Source organism: Nycticebus coucang, chromosome 2 (genome assembly GCF_027406575.1).
Source record: "Nycticebus coucang isolate mNycCou1 chromosome 2, mNycCou1.pri, whole genome shotgun sequence".
In the NCBI taxonomy this organism is placed as follows: Eukaryota; Metazoa; Chordata; class Mammalia; order Primates; family Lorisidae; genus Nycticebus; species Nycticebus coucang.
This window is the reverse complement of record NC_069781.1, coordinates 28,381,036-28,398,153: the sequence shown is the minus strand read 5'-3', so window position 1 is coordinate 28,398,153 and position 17,118 is coordinate 28,381,036. Positions and strand designations below refer to the sequence as shown.

The window sequence follows — 17,118 nt, the reverse complement described above, 5'->3', positions numbered from 1 at the left end:
TCCTCATCCCCACTGTCCCCGTTCAACCACGTTCCTGGGATTTTCACCTGAGGCCCCCCAGATGCCATAGATGGGCTGTCCGTCCACCCTGACAGCCTTGGGCGCCTGGCTCTCTGGCTGTCTTCCACACACTCTTCCTTCAGGAACTCGGTGTTCATCCCTCTGTCTAATGCTGGCTCTGAGGTAGGTGCTGGAGTTTGGAGGGAAGAGGATGTCTCAGGCCCCAGCCCTCTGGGGACTCCATGGGCTAGCCAGGGAGGGATGCAGGAGTCACACCTTTCAGAGTGCCAAGTGCCACTAAGACAGGTGGGGAATGCTGGCCGCTCCAGTCTGTGCAGGGTGACCTGGGCTCAGCTCCAGGCAGAACCAGTCTCCTTCAAGGCAGTGGTTCTCAACCTTCCTAATGCCACGACCCACAGGTTGAGAATGCTGTTCTAAGGGGACTCTAACTGTGAAGGGTCCTTCTTGAAGGATGAGATCACAAACAAATGGGTAAAACCACCTCACACACATCCACAAGCTCCCTGGGGCTCCTGCTGCACCAATCTGCCATCACCTACAATCTGATCCAACCGAATACCACAGACTCAGACACGTGCATACACCTGCCCCTCCAAGCCTCTCTAAGCAGCCGAGCAGAAAGCTGGGTATACTTGTAGCTGTGCATATTTTGATTTTTCTATATCTGCCCTCTTCTCCACAGGGCTCTCCAGCATAAATCGTGCTGCAGGCCAGTGCCACTCACAGTGTGGCCTCCAGACCCCTAGCTTGGGCATCACCGTCACCAGGTGCTTGTGGGCAATGCAATGTTCCAGGCCCCACTCCAGACCTGCGGAGCCCAAGTCACCCACACCCTAAGGTGTAAGAGGCTTCATCCTGATCCCCACTTCCCCCAGGTCTTCACTCTGTTGCCAGCTGCCATATTTTGACGCCTTCAACGTCTGCACAATGAACTGGCACCAAGCCCAGAGTATCCACCTCCCAGCTCCACTGACTTTCACGGCCACCTGCAGGCGTGACCGCCAGCCTCACCCTGCCTGGGACAGCAACACAAACCACAGCTCTCTCCACCTCTGAGCCCGCCAGCTCAAGCTGTGGACAGATGTCACACAGCAGCCCTTCCGTCCAGCTTGCTGAGGAATGAGCATGTGCCACTGTGTCATCACGGACTCTTCACATGGCCTTGTGTGCAGTCAGCACACAGTGTGGAGATGAGGGAACGGAGACAGGATGCTCCAGGGCCACAGAGCCTGCACTGACAGGAACCCCGAGCCCTGCTGAGCCCCATTGGGGAAGGGAGGACATGTGCACCCGAGGCAAAGACCAGACACTCGGCTGGGACCCAGAAGTGAGGGGGAAAGGAATGGAGAACATGTGGGAGAGGCAGGCAGAGGCGAGACCCTAAACTTTGGACAACTGAGTCAGTGGCAGACTCAGGCTCAGAGGCAACAGGATAAGGAACTTTTTGAAGCAGGCTGGTCCCAGTCAGCAGCAGCCTTGTGAGACTCTTTCTGCCCCCTCACCCCCACAAACCTCACTGGTCAGCACATGGACTTGCTTCTGTAACCCTCCCGATGGGACAAGTGTGGTCAGACTTGCCAAGGAATCGGGGCTCCACCTCCTGCTGGCTGGTCCTCCCACAGTCCTCAGCCCTCCGAGACCTTTCCTCCAGGGCTAGGCCAAAGCCCAGCTCAGGGGCAACCCCCACCAGCAGCTTCTCCCAGTTGGTTCCTCAACTGCGGGGCCTTATCAAGAGTCAAACAAGATCCAGCTGCCAGGCCAGCACGGTGGCTCGCACTCTGGAAGGCTCAGGAGATGGATTGCTTGAGGTCAGGTGATTGAGACCAGCCTGAACAAGAGCAAGACCATATCTCTACTAAAAATAGAAAAATTAGCTGGGCATGGTGGAGAGTGCCTGCAATCCCAGCTAGAGGAGAGGCTGAAGCAGGAAACTCCTTTAACCTAGGAGTTTGAGGCTGCAATCGAGCTAAGATGCTAAGATGATGCCACTGTGCTCTACTCAGGGCAATAGAGTGAGACTCTGTCTCAAGGCAAACAAACAGAAAGGATCCAGCTGCCAGATACTCACCTTCTTCTCCTATGAGAGGAGGCACATTTCCCAGAAAAAACTCCCTTTCCATATCATCTTCTCACCTTGAGTCACCAGTTTGCACATTCACTTCTTCCCTCTTCTCCAACCAATGTGATGAGAAGATCCCACCACCACGCACACTAGGCCCTAGGGACGTGGCTCCCTTACAGGGGAAACCTCATGACACACCCCCATCCCATACCTCTGCGCCTGGACCTACTTGGTAGCTCTTAAGAAAACTGAAGCCATTCTTGGTCTTTGAAAACTTTCAACAGCAAATAATCAGTGCAACAACGAGTCTGCCTTTATGACTAAAAATATTTAAGATTAGCTTTACATAAAACAGAAACCATTACAATGACAACACAGCATCCCAGGCATGGTCATGCATGCCTGTAGTCCCAGCTACGGGAGGCTAGGTGAGAGCCTAGAGCCCAGGAGTTCACGTCCAGCTGGGGCAATGTAGTGACAACCCACCTCTAAAACAAACAAAAATGATAACACAAGACTCAGGAATTCTCATACTGTGTTGCCTGGGAGCTTGTTGCAAACACAAGATGCAGGGCGCAGTGCAGACCCTGATTGTGCACCTGCATTTAACACTGATGCTCAGGAAGTCTGGCTAGTATCCTGCAGTTTGCGGGGTTCGGGAAAAAGAGGGGAAAAGCAAGGCCAGACAGAGCTGGGCTGTATAAAGTCACAGGGCATGGCGTGATCTTACGTGCTTTTTAAGGAACATGTTCTGGAGTGTGGAAGAGATGCAAGGGTGAAGGGCCCACAGACGACGGCAAGTAGAAGTGTGTGAACTAACCCAGTTTGGGGGGAGAGACAGGAATGGGCCAGAGGAGGGGTTTCTGAGGCATGAAGGGCGGAATTATCCAGAAGTGCAGGTGTGGGGATGAGTGAAGAGTGGCCTTGGCTTTCTAAGCTACAGACTGTGTCATGCAAGGAGCGTGCATTTTTTAAGACAGAAGGTGACAAGCTCTAGTTTGGGGATACAGAGGATGGACCTGGGGGAGCCAATGGGTGAAGATGTGTAGTCATGACATGTACAGGACAGGAAATGCCTTGAGATGACCCAGCTGGAGACACAGCCCCACAAGCCCTTGGGAGTGGGTTTAGTTAAGTTTACCTGAGAAGTCCTGCAGGAAAATAAGAGCAGAGGAAAGAGGGAATAGACAGCAGAGGATGAACCAGGTGGGCTGGGTAGCAGGAGCGGAAAGGAGCATCACGGAGACTCTGGGGGAAACACCACACGGCCACCAACAGAGTGAACAGGCGGAGTTGTGAGAATCTGCCCCGGTCATCACAACACTGGTCCACTGGCAGTCCAGACTTCAGCTGGATTGCTCTGTAAACACCTGAACAGCTTATGTGGGGTCACGAGTTCCCTTTGATCAAAAATTATGTCTTTCTGCACATCTGTACTCACAGCACCATTATTTACAATAGACCCCAAGCAACCCAAGTGTCCATTGGCAGATGAACAAATGAAACGTACTATCAACATATGATGGGATAGTATTTTAATAAAGTGTTTTTGTTGTTGTTGTTGTAATTTGGCCGGGGCTGGGTTTGAACCCACCACCCTTGGTATATGGGGCTGGCACCCTACTCACTGAGCCACAGGCGCCGCCGGCCGGGATAGTATTTTAAAAGGAAGGAAATTCCGGGCAGCGCCTGTGGCTCCATGAGTAGGGCACCAGCCCCACATACCGAGGGTGGTGGGTTCAAACCCAGCCCCGGTCAAACTGCAACCAAAAAATAGCCAGGCATTGTGGCAGGAGCCTGTAGTCCCAGCTACTCGGGAGGCTGAGGCAAAAGAATCGCCTAAGCCCAAGAGCTGGAGGTTGCTGTGAGCTGTGGTGCCACAACACTCTACCAAGGGTGACAAAGTGAGACTCTGTCTCTCTTTAAAAAAAAAAAAAATAGGGAAGGAAACTCTGACATGCACAGATGAGCCTGAAGACATTTTGCTAAGCAAAATAATCCAGTCACAAGAAGACAAATAGGTATGATTCCATTTACATGACGTACTTCAAGTAGTCAAGTTCACAGAGAAACAGAATGGTGTCTGCTGGGGATTGGAGGACAGAAAACGAGGAGTTTACATTTAATGGGTACAAAGCTTCAGTTTTTTGAGATGAAGAGTTAAGAGGGTAAATTTTGGTATGTGCACTTCATCACAACTTAAAAAAATTAAGTGTCGGGCGGCGCCTGTGGCTCAGTCCATAAGGCACCGGCCCCATATACCGAGGGTGGCGGGTTCAAACCCGGCCCCGGCCAAACTGCAACCAAAAAATAGCCGGGCGTTGTGGCGGGCGCCTGTAGTCCCAGCTACTCAGGAGGCTGAGGCAAGAGAATTTGCTTAAACCCAGGAGTTGGAGGTTGCTGTGAGCTGTGTAAGGCCACGGCACTCTACCGAGGGTCATGAAGTGAGACTCTGTCTCTACAAAAAAAAAAAAAAAAAAAAAATTAAGTGTCCTTCCTTTGTTATAGGTATAGAAAACCCGAACTCCTGGAAGTGAATGGTGTGTCTGCATCAAGAGAGGGGTCAGTAAATGTCTCTCGGTTACCATGGATGCTCCTCCAGGGAGGTCAGTAGTGAACAGGAAGGGAGAAAGCAGGTGGTGACCTGAAGGTGAGGCTGCTCTGAGAAGGTGATGGGAGGTGAACAGAGAGGCAACCCTGAGCTAGGGCACTCATTTTTCCCCTGACTGGAGGAAAGAAGAAAGGGGAGGAGGCAAAATTGCAGATGAAAGGGTAAAGGCGACAAGGTGCCCACAGACGGCCTGGTGCACCCCAGGGCAACAGGTGGAGGTGGTGGGGTCACCTGCAGAGGTGGGGACCACAGGTAGGAGACTTGGAGAGGGCAGAAGGGTCGGGTAGAGAACAGGGAGGGTTCCTCTGGCCGCAAAGCACAAAGTTCTTATTTTTCACTATCACTAAGCCTGGGGCAGTGGTCCTCAAAGGGTGCTCCCTGGGGCCTGCAACCCTGGCATCATGCCAGAGCGTGTTAGAAATGCTAAATTTCCAGCTTTACCAGAGGGTCTGACCAACAGCATCACAAGCTCTGGGGGTAGGGCCCCCACGGCCTGTGTTTTAACCAGCTCTCCAGGTGATTCTGAAGTGGTAAAGTTTGAGAAATACCATGACAGAATAGAAGACATTCAACAGAAGGTTCAGATCCTTATTTTTACATGAAAAACAAACAAAAGAGCAGGCCTAGCAACTTCATATAGAGCAAGAAATGCGTAATTGCTTTAATGCCAGCATGCCAAAGGGTATTAACAAAATAACAGAAATACATGGCCCAACTAATAACCTGCTTTGGACAAGATATAAACAACGTACCAAAGAACTGGGGCTGGAAAGCAAAAGTCCTGGGTGTCAGTCTCTGCTCTGCCACGGCCGTGCGCCCTCCCTGGTGTCTGCCGCCTTCCTTCCAAGGCCTCTACAGAAAGAGGGGGCTGGCAAAGGTTTTTCCAGTTCTGACACTGTGTGCCACACTTTGCCCTGTAAAAAGTGACCCCCACTTTAAATGCTTTTATGTAGCTGCACATGGAGGAAAATCTAGAAATAGCACAGTTAACCAGAAAACCTTTCCAATGTTCAGGATCTTGTGTATTCTTTTTTTTTTTTTTTTTTTGTAGAGACAGAGTCTCACTTTATCACCCTTGGTAGAGTGCCGTGGCGTCACACAGCTCACAGCAACCTCCAACTCCTAGGCTTAGGTGATTCTCTTGCCTCAGCCTCCCAAGTAGCTGGGATTACAGGCGCCCACCACAACGCCCGGCTAGATCTTGTGTATTCTAAGAACTAGAACTCCCCTGCGCTGTTTTTCCCATTAATGCTATTGATGCCTGGAGTTATAAAAGGACTATTACACTGGACAATGTTCTTGAAGTCCACTTGACTGGGAGGGTCCCCAGAAAATAGCTCCAGATCTTCGCATTTTCACCCTATAATACTTCTTAATCCAGGAAGGCAAGGTTTATGTTTTCTTCTGGGCAGAAAAGGTGCTGAAGAACCAAGATATATGGATCCCAGAGCCTGACCGGAGCTTCTGGGCACTTGATATGATGAATCTAGGCTTCCTGATAAATGGCTCTGTAATGACCTTGTTACCAGAATCCTTAGACACTGGTCTCCTGCCTGGTTTCTCTGCATCCAAGTCTCTGTCTGCACCTACTGGTCATCCAATGCCCATCCTCCTGTGCCTGGGTTTCCAACGCCACCTGCTTCCCTGTCTCTGCCAAAGGGCATGATCTCAGAAGTAGAGCTGGAAGAGGGACGTGGACATTGCTGCAGGAAGGACAGGTGGAAGTGTGAATGCTAGAGAAGAGAGGAGAAAAGTTCTAGGGTGGACGCTGGACTCCCGCCATACTTTGCTCACAGACTCTGGCCCTGTGATCCATTAGAAATTGTTCAGTGGGAAGCACAGCTGGCTTTCTGTCCCCACTGTGCACCTACCATAAACCTGTTCCTGCTCGTCTATGCAGCCTGGGTATGTAAGTGAGGTCCAGGGTCTACCAGTCCCTGTGGCAGGGATTAGGGACTTACTGTGTGCATGGTAAGGCTGGAGCTGAAAAAGGGCAGCATGGCAGGAGCGAAGCTGAGGGAGGACATAGGATGGGAGGTACAACCACAGAGGTGTGAGGCCATGAACTTGAACCTGCAGGCCAGGGAAGGAGATTAGTTTGGGATTTATCCAGTTGGAGGGTTCCTAATGCTAGAGTTCTCCACACTGGCCTACCCTGGTACCAACCTCAACCTCAAAGTCACACTTGGGTAGGGTGACCACGTGTCTTGATTTGCCTAGGGATGTCCAGCTGAGGCCTGTGGCTCAGAAACATTTTCTTTTTTGAGACAGTCTTGTTCTCTCATCTGGCCTAGAGTGCAGTGGTGTCATCAATAACCTCAAACTCCTGGGCTCTAGTCATCCTTCTTCCTCAGCCTCCCGAGTAATTGGGACTACAGCATACACCACCAAGCTCAGCTAATTTTTTTATGTTTAGTAGAGGTGAGGTCTCACTCTTATTCAGGCTGGTCTCAAACTCCTGAGGTCAAGCAATCCTTCTGCTTCGGTCTCCCAGAGTGCTAGGATTACAGGCATGAGCCACCAGTGCCCAGCCAGATGCAGTTATTAATAGCATTAATAACTTTTTCATTTTTCAAAATGTTCTGGGTTGGATGATAAATTCTAGTTACCTTATCCTTGGGCCCCTAGGCCCGTGCGATCAGAGCCACAGTTAGAGAAGGCTGCTCAGGGCTGGGAGGAACCCCCAGGGCGAGTCTCACGCCTCATTGAATGTTCCTTTGCCTCTCCAACTTTCCTACTAAAGCCATCATCCAGCATCTACTTATATACCTGCAGGGACAGCAGGCTCACTATTTTATGAAGAAGAGCCTTTTGGGGGGAACGCTTTGCTACAAAAATAGCAGGATTCAAACTATGTACAGCAGGATTGCAATTAAAAAACAATATCTCTCAGCAGGGAAAGGTTTGGTAAGAGAGGAAACCAGAAAACCTGCTGACTTTTCTCCTTCCATCTCACCTTCTCCTTGTTCAACAAATATTTGCTGAGTGCAGCTGATGGTGCAGAAACTGTGCCTGGCTCTGGGGTACACAATGGGGGGTTAAAACCCAAATTGAGGGGTTCCCTCTAAAATGTCAAGAGCATGAAGGACAAAGAAAGGCTGAGGAACTATTCTAGTTTAAAAGGGACTAAAAAGACAAGCACCTGTATGCAGTGTATACAGGTTTTCTTTGCTTCAAAAAGCACACTACTGAGACAGTTGGCAAAACTTAAGTAAGGTCTGGAGATTATAGTGCTGTATCAATATTAATGTACGGATTCCAAAATTTGTATTGTAGCGTGTCAGACAATGTCACTGCTTTTAGGAAATATATTTTTTGGAGGGAAAGGATGAGTTTATAAATGATCCTCAAATGGTTCAGAAAAACATATAAAGATAAAATAAATAAAAATATAAAATAAGATAAAATAAATATAATAAAATGGCAATACAGTAGAACCTCTGCAGTTGACCACCTCTCTACACTGACCACCTCTTTAAGCTGACCTAATTTTCACAGGCCAGACATGCACATGTGCGTATCAGCACAGGAGTCCTAGTTCCTCACGTTGACCACCTCCGTAAGTCGACCAGTTTGTTACAGTCCCTTGGGTGGTCAACTCACAGAAGTATCTGGGGAGTCTGAGTAAAGAGAACCTATGCGTTCTTTGTGCTGTTCTTGCAATTTTCCTGCAAGGCTGAATTAGGTCAAAATAAAAAGTTAAAAGGAAAAAATGCACTTTAGAGAAAGTTGGAAAAAAAATAAAAAAGACCCTGTCTTCACAGAGCTTACAGTGTAGCTGTGAGACAGCTACTAATATAAATAATTACACTAATTAACCACAAAATTGTCACTATGAAAAGTGCTGTAAAGGAGAGAGATCTGGGGGCAGGAACATTTACAGTGACAGTTTAACCCAAATCAGGAAGGCATCTGCAATCATGTAGCTGAGACCCAGGGTGCTCAGGGAGGAGGGCGGAGGAGAAGGTTCCAGGCCCTAGCAGCCCCCACAGCAGGAAGGAGCTCTGTAAGGTCATTCCCGGGAAGAGCACACCACCAAGCACAAACACTGGGCCTGTGGAGATGCCCCAGGCTAGTCTGGTCTTGATTCTGAGAGCAACATGAAGTGCTTGGTTGAGCCCTTGGGCTGTGGAGCAGAGAACCCAATGGAAGGGGAAGAGGACACGTGGAGTCCAGGGCCGTAGTGGCAGTGGGGACAGCTAGCTCCAGGAGCAGCATCGTGCATGATTTTTCTTCTGCTCCCTGACACCTTCATTTTCTACGCCAGCCATGTCTACATTCGATAACCAGACCTGGGGAAGAATCTGGGAGCAGCAAAGCCGGTAAGCCTGGGCTCAGGTGGCCACCATACCCTCTCCAGGGCCACCAGTGGTTAGCAGTCAAAGGACAGTTGGTGGAGTAGGTTGCTGTCTCCCTGTCAGAGAACCTTCGGTCTGGCCCTTGAGGCCGACTCAGCTGAGGGGCAGCAACATGCAGGAGCCAGGTCACTATCCCCCACTCCCAAGTCAAATGCCTCTCATCAACATCGCATCCAGCTGGCCACTGTCCCATCAAAGTCCTGGAGGCTGCCTCTTGGAACATCCCTGCAGGCATTCCATCTGTGGAGGGGGGCCCTCACTTCCCCATGGCGACCTTCAGTACTGAGTGTCTGGAGGGACAGAGGTCTGACCACAAAGCTTTGGGAATCCTTTTCGGTACCTACTTCTGTCTTAGAGGACTTTTAGTCATTTGCTCATTTACAACAGTTGACTTAAAGCAGTGATTCTCAACCTTCCTAATGCCACGACCCTTTAATACAGTTCCTCACGTTGTGGTAACCCCCGCAACCATAAAATTATTTTCGTTGCTGGTCCTGGGGCTGATTGGAATTAGCAATATTCTGAGGCTAAAAAGCACCGATTTGTTTCCTACCGGAGCTCCAAGCAGCTAGATATAGAAAGTTCACTCCAAAAACTACACACTGCTTAAACATTTCCTAAAAGCCTATGTGTCCTAACAGTAAATCATGGGACTTGAATTTTCCAGGACCATCCCGATTTCAAATCCTCTGTCCTAACTTTCCACATAGACCATCAAAATGTCTCAAAAATTCCACTCTCTCAGCATCCAAGCACCACCCAGGCCTCCTCTCGCACATGGCAGCAGCACAGACTTTTTGTTTTTCAGACTGCAGATCTCAATCTTGGTTCAGAAAACGTAGTCAGCAAAGCCCTGCTAGCCCTGAAGGACAAGGTCAGGGAGAAAGATGAGTGGCAGGCAGCAAGCACTCCATCACAAAGCTCAGACGGGATGCTTCCCGGCAGCTCCACGTAAAGGCAGCCTGGGGAAGCTGCACCGTGAGGAGAATGCCACCCACAAGCGGGCATACTCTGGGAGATGCCTTCTGCCCATACCTACCTACCAAGTGACTGGGACCCAGGGAGGCAGCATGGCCAGAGGGTTGCTGTGAGGATTCAATGAATAAATTAGCATTTGGAAAGCACTCAGAACAGTACATGGCAGCCAACAAGTACCAAAGCAGTGTTTCCTAACTAGAACCAGAGTCATCCCTGGCAGGAGTTGCTCCTACCTCCAGGACAAGCCAGAGCCTTTGCTCCCACCCAGGAGAAAACAAGGAGGATCAGCACTTTCACTCGGGCTGGGGGAGGCCTAGCCTTGTAGGTGGGAGTGGGGGGAGCGCAGTGCCCTAACTAGAGGAAGTCGGTCCTACATTAGTGGAAGTCAAGAGGCTGAACTTCAGGAGGAGTCACCACGCTCTCAATCCACAAGGTCTCCTCATGTCTCTGCACCTTTGCTCCTTCTGCTGTCTGCTCTGAATGCCACCTTTTTCTACCATCAAGGATAAATTCAAATATCCACTGTTTCCCATGGTGTTTCCTGATGTCCATCAGGTTGACAGCTGCCTCCCCTTGTGTCTCCTGCATCTGGCTTAATCCTCTTTTAAAGCAGTTATCAGATGGATGGATGGATGAACACATAACAAATGTCACTGTCTTCCCGATTCCACTATCAATCCTTCCAAGGCAAGGAAGGATTCATCTTTCATGTCTGTAGTCCTATGGCCTGACACAGAGTAGAGACTCAATAAATGCCCAAATCTGCTGTTAAACCTGTGTTCACAGCTGGTCCTGGATTAACAAGTTAACCTGAAGGCAAGAGGCTTCAGGTGTTCACACAAGCAGACACTCTGTAGATCCAAGATCTCTGAGTCTTAGAACCCACAGCCAGATCAGATTTCAGCCAAAAGCCTGCTAAGAACTTCTCAGCCAGAGGGAAAAAGATACCCTTGTAAGATCAGAGCCTGAGGTTGCCTGGAGCTAGCCAAGAGCAGTGTGGGACTGTCAGTACACAGTCCCATTCTGTTTCTATGGGAGCTGGAAGAAGAGCTCATTATTGGGGATGGCTAACCCATCCCCACCAGACCATCCAGGCAGGGTATGTGCTGAGTGCCTTTGGCATTCCAACTTCTACAACAGACCCTGGGAAGAGATAAAGAGGGACTGCCCTGCTTTCCAGGAACTCACTGTCCGGTGAAAGGAAGTTTCGCTCTCCTGGGGAAAGATGAAGGGACCACAAATTGCTGATCCCCTCCAAACTACGACCCAGGGTTGAGGGGAGGCAGGGTGCCATGTCTTCTTGCTCCCTCCAACCTCTAGGAGCTTATGTCCTAGAAAACAGTATTCCATGTGCCTGGACCTGTAGTTCAGAAGGTCACCATTAGTCACCCCTTCCTCCTAGTCCCACTTTACCTCTGCTAACTCAGTTTCCTCATCTGCAGGGGGTGGGGTTTGGCAACAACACTGTAATTAAACAATGTATGCAAAACTTTCCAGTTCACAGCCAACAATCCAGGAGCTGGCCTCAACCCCCTGTGGCCAATTACCATCTTGAAACCCCAACTTATTTCAGGGATAAGATTTTGTCTCTGACCTTGCCTTCCTGAGCAGGTCCCTGAGACCTGACGAGAACATTAAATGCTACCAGAATACCTTCTACATGACAAAAGACAAAGTGAGGGCTCAGAGACATGAGTGGGCACAAATCTGTCTCCGTGGTAACTTGGAGTCTTCCCCCCTGTCTCAAGCTGTCTCTGAGGGCCTACCATGTGTCTGGCCTGGCCATCACCTGCCCTTCCATGCAGGGAAGTTCATCCAGGTTTCCTGGATTCACTGGGGTCCACTGGCCTACTCAGCATCCCCATATAGAAGCAGTTAAGTAAGTGCTTAATGGAATGCCTCAGCTACTTGGAAATGTCTCCAGTAACTTGACCTTCTACATTCCCCAGCTAATGTCTAATTTGCATATACGAATCCTTTTTAGGAGATGGCAAATCACCAGAGACAACGTAGGATCAATACGGAGTATTAGGCACGTTTTATTCTACTCTTAATTCTCTGCAAATTGGTATTCCATTAACTATACATGGGATTTATGGGAGCTTGTGATGAATTAGAATATTTAACTAGAATGCCCTACTCTGTCAGATAATAGCTTACTGTTGTTAATTTTCAACTAGTCAATCCCAGAAAGGTTTCCAGCTTCCAATATGCTTTACATCTTGATTGAATCATCAGGAAAGCCATCTATTTCAAAGTCTCTGTACAACAAAGGGCAGATTGATGCAGGAAAAAAAAAAAAAAAAAAAGAACACGTCCTCAGAAACAGAAGACATGGGTTACATCCCAGCACACCATATACTGTGTAATTGGCTGCTCAGAGCCTTGATTTCCTCATCTGTAAAATGGGAGTAACACCAGCCTCAAAGAGGAGTTGTAAAAATTAAATGAAATGATACATGATGCCTGTACTCTGTGCAGTTCTACAAGGTTTATAGAAAGGTTAGTTAACACAAAACACAAGTTGAAATTCTCAAACAATTCAGGCTAAGGATAGAAAGCAAAGATCATCTAAATCAGTGGTTCTAAAGGGGGGAGGGGGTTTCGTCCCAGGGGATATGTGACAATATCTGGAGGTTGGCAGGTGTGGAGCAGACAGGGACTGCTGCTGTAATCAACTGAGACCAAGAATACATCCCACAGGGCACAGGATAGCCCCCACAACAAAGAATTTTTCAAGCCCATAATGTTCAGTGTGAGGGTGAGAAACCCTTATCAAAATAATCACTTAATAATAAACCAAACAAGAACATACACTGGGGGAAAGAATCCCTATTCAATAAATGGTGCTGGGAGAACTGGATAACCACGTGTAAAAGACTTAAATTGGACCCCCACCTTTCTCCACTAAAATAGAATCAAGATGAATAAAAGATCTAAATCTAGGGCGGCGCCTGTGGCTCAAGGAGTAGGGCGCTGGTCCCATATGCCGGAGGTGGCGGGTTCAAACCCAGCCCTGGCCAAAAACCACACACACACACACAAAAGATCTAAATCTAAGGCATGAAACAATAAAAATCCTCAAAGAAAGTGTGGGGAAAACACTTGAAGGTACCCGCCTGGGGAAGGACTTTATAAAGAAGACTCCAGTAGCAACTGCAACAATAATAATAATAAAAAAAGGGACTTAATTAAACTGAAAAGCTTCTGTACAGTTAAGGAGACAACAACCAAAGCAAACAGACAACCTTCAGAATGGGAAAAGATATTTGCATATTATGAATCAGACAAAAACTTGATAACTAGAATCTACAGAGAACTCAAATTAAGCAATAAAAAAGAGCCAACAATCCCTTTTATCAATGTGCAAGTGTGATGAATAGAACCTTCTAAAGAAAACAGACAAACTGCTAACAAACATATGAAGAAATGGTCATCATCCCTAATCATCAGAGAAATGCAAATCAAAACTACCCAAAGATATCACCTAACCCCAGTGAGAATGGCCCACATCACAAAGTCTCAAAACTGCAGATGCTGGCATGGATGTGGAGAGAAGGGAACACTTTTACAATGCTGATGGGACTGCAAACTAATACAACCGTTTTGGAAGGAAGTATGGAGAAACCTCAAAGCACTCAAGCTAGACCTCCCATTTGATCCTGCATCTCTTTACTGGGCATCTACCTAGAAGAAAAAAAAATCATCTTATCATAAGGACATTCACATTAGACTGGTTATTGCAGCTCAATTCACAACTGCCAAACTGTGGAAACAGCCTAAATGCCCACCAATCCAGGAATGGATTAACAAGCTGTGGTATATGTATAAAACGGAATACTATTCAGCCACAAAAAGATGGTGACTTTACATCTTTTTTATTAACCTGGATGGAGGTGGAATATTCTTTTTAGTAAAGCATCACAAGAATGGAGAAGCAAGAATCCAATGTACTCAATTCTGATATGAGGACAATTGATGCTAGTACCTTGCAGGGGCTGGGGAAATGGGGGGGTGGGAGAAAGGGGAAGCAGAGAGAGGGGTGGAGTGAGGGATCAAGGTGTGTGACACACCCCTTGGGGGCAGGACACAATTATAAGACCTAACAAATGCAATCAGTGTAACCTGGTTCTTTGTACCCTCAATTATTCCTCAAGAATAAAAAAAGGGGGGCTATAGAAAGGTCATAAATTAATATTAAAAAAAACAACAACAAAACAATCACATAAAGTTGAGGTTGGGAGCTTTTTAGAACAGAAATTTTCCTAACCAGGCTTTAATTTCTCAAATCATCTGCTTAAACATTTGCAAAATGGATCATCTTGCAAAACAACTCCTTTGTAAGTGAAGCCAAACTGCCAACTTCTGGAGTTTCTGAATGTATAAAACTGCTTTTAAAAAAGATGCTCTCTAATTACAAATAGGCTAAATTGTTTTTCCAAAGCCCTTGACTTCAGCAGAAGTTCTCCTGGGCAGAGACAGGGTCTGTCACTCTGCCACTAGGCCCCAAAGATGCTTTTCTAATTCTAATTTCCTGGTGAAATGGGAGCCACGAGGGTCTCTAAACGAATTAAATTCACATCACGCCAACTGCTTGCTTGCTTTGTGCCGGGCACGGTGCCAAACACCTCCACATAATTTATCCCACTTAATCCACTCGACAACCCAGCGAGGTGGGCATTATTACCGGCTGTTTGCAGGGGAGGAAACTGAGGATCAGGGGTTAAACAATTCGCCCAAGGTCACCAGCTAGCCAAGAGGTGCGCAACTTGAACAGAGGTCTCCGGTTTCCAATCGCAAGCTCTTTCCACCACCTCAGAAAGGCCAGGTGTCAAGTTGTCTTAACTTCCCATGAATTTTTAAGGCAACCGCAACTTCTCAGTAACTTTAGGTGGCTGAAAAATGGGAATTTCCGGGGGGCTGGGCGGTCTCACGTACACTCCTCCACGGCAGCTGTCTCACCGCAGTTACCTGATAAATCATTCCATATCGCCCGCAAAACGGGGAGGATTTATTGGCTCTGGAGTTCGTGCCAGGCCCAGGAAATGCCATGTTTGAAAGCCGAGAGGCGGATTCGCCCTGGGAGCTGGGATCTGGCCGCCTCGCTCGGCTTGTTCCCTGCCGGCTGTGCGCCCCCTCGGCGCCCGGAGCCGGGGGTCGCCGCAGCGGCGCTGGGCCCCCCGGGGGCCCCGGCAGCACGGGCTCCGCCGGTCGCGCCCGGCCCTGACCGTCCGGAGCGCACGCCCACGCTCCGCCGCCGCCGCCGCCGCGTCCCGGCAGCCTGCCCGGGCCGAACCCCACCCGGCACGGCCAGCGCCCTCCCACCCCGGCCCCGCCAGGTGAGCGCGGCAGGGCGCCCCTTCTCCGCCCCGACGTGGTGCAGGGACCCCAGGGCCACCGCGCCCGCCAGCCTGCCGGCGCGTCCGGCGAACTGGTGGGGGCAGGGTAGCGCCGAGAGTAACCTCCGCCCCGGGTCGCCCCGCGCCCTGTCCCCAGCCCACTGGGGTCGCACCGCCAGTACCTGCAGCATCCGGGGGCGCGGAGCGCCCAGGTAAGTCGCGCGTGCGGGCGGCGCGGAAGCTCGCTCGCGGCGCGACCTGGCCGCCGTCTGAGCATGCCCAGTGCCGCCCGCGGGCGGCTCCCGCCGGCCGGGCTGGCCGCGACGGGCCCGCGCGCCGGGCTGGGGGCGGGCTCCCTGGGCAGGCCCGCTGGGCGCTCCCGCCCCCGCCTCAGGCGAGCGCGCCCCGACGCGTCCCCTGGGCCGCCGGCCTCTCCTGCGGAGCTCCGGGCAAGCCCTGAGTTCCCTCTGCCATGCACGCAGGCATTCGTTCCGTAACTGTTTCCTGGGCACCTACTGTGTGCCAGGGCCTCAGTGTGCCACGTCTTTCATGCCTAAGAAAGACAACCTGTCGGCGCTCTAAGAAGAGTTTTGCGCGATGGGTCGGTGGTTGAGCTGGGGTTCTGCTGAACCCCAGTCCAGTGCTCGTCCCTTTCCACTAGCAAGCTCCCCGGGTTAATCCCTGTTCCAGCGCATACGCGATTCCCTACCAGCAGTGTGCTCCTGAGTTCCTCTTCCAGCTCATCTCACCTCTCTCTCCCTGCACCTCCGCCAACACCTTTCAGTCCATCAAACGCTCAGAACTTAATCAGCCTCAGGACATTTGCGCATGCCTTTCCCTTTGTGTGGACCGTCCTTGTCCAGATTTTTTCATGGCTGGCACATTCTCCTAGCACAACTGTGCCCCTCCTCAGGGGGGGGCCTTCTCTGATTACCTTCCTAAGTTAGCGCTCTGCTCCTAGCCACTCGCCTTGTACTTTACTTTGTTCATAGTATTTATCATTATTTATCCATTCGACAAATACTTACTGGGCACCTATTCCGATTCTTCATGCGTGGTGAACAGACAAAAATCCTGTCCTTTGGAGTGTGTGTGTGTGTGTGTGTGTGTGTGTGTGGAGGGGGGAAACAGTCAATACATAAATAGCAAATTAGCACAACTATGCAGTACAGTAGAAAGTGATAAGTTATACAAGGGGAAGAGAGCAGGGTTGGGATCCCTAGGGGCGGAGTTACGCAGAGAATTTTCAATGAAGTGGTCACCTTGGGCCCTTGAGCTGACGGGGCGGTCTGATCCGGTGGTCAGATCGGGTGACCCTGTGAAGGTGATATTTCAACCACGCAGATAAATGGGGAAGAGCCTTCCTGGCAGAGGGAACAGCCAAGGCAAAGCCTCGAAAGCTTAGAATGGCACGAAGGACAGAGACTCGGAGGCGATGGGGAACTGTGGCTTTTCTCCGATTACCTACTTCTAGTATTTCCGTCCGGAATGTCGGCTCTGAAGCTGTCTCTCTCTGTGTCTTTACTGCAGTGGCCCAGCCCCTACAACAGCGCTTGGCACACAGTAGGTACTCAAAAACTATTGATGAATGAATTCGTGAACCAAGGATGGACAGAGGGCTGGAGCCCTCCAGTCCGTACCCGGGTGCTGGAGGGCCAGGGGGTCGGTCGGCCCGGGACACACAGAGGCCCTGGCAGCACCTCACTGCAGTCCTTGTCCCCGAGTCGCACGACCCCCGGCAGCGCCACC

At 49.9% G+C, this 17,118-nt stretch overlaps 1 protein-coding gene across 2 annotated transcripts in view; it reads right to left on the bottom strand.

Annotated features, from left to right (window-relative positions):
* Nucleotides 1–15,640, bottom strand: part of PTPN3 (protein tyrosine phosphatase non-receptor type 3) — a 119,557-nt gene extending 103,917 nt beyond the window's left edge. For both annotated transcript variants that reach the window (XM_053566216.1, XM_053566218.1), the window contains exon 1: nt 15,552–15,640. The gene's annotated coding sequence lies outside the window, so the exon portion shown is untranslated. The remainder of the gene's footprint in view (nt 1–15,551) is intronic.
* Nucleotides 15,641–17,118: the final 1,478 nt, after the last annotated feature.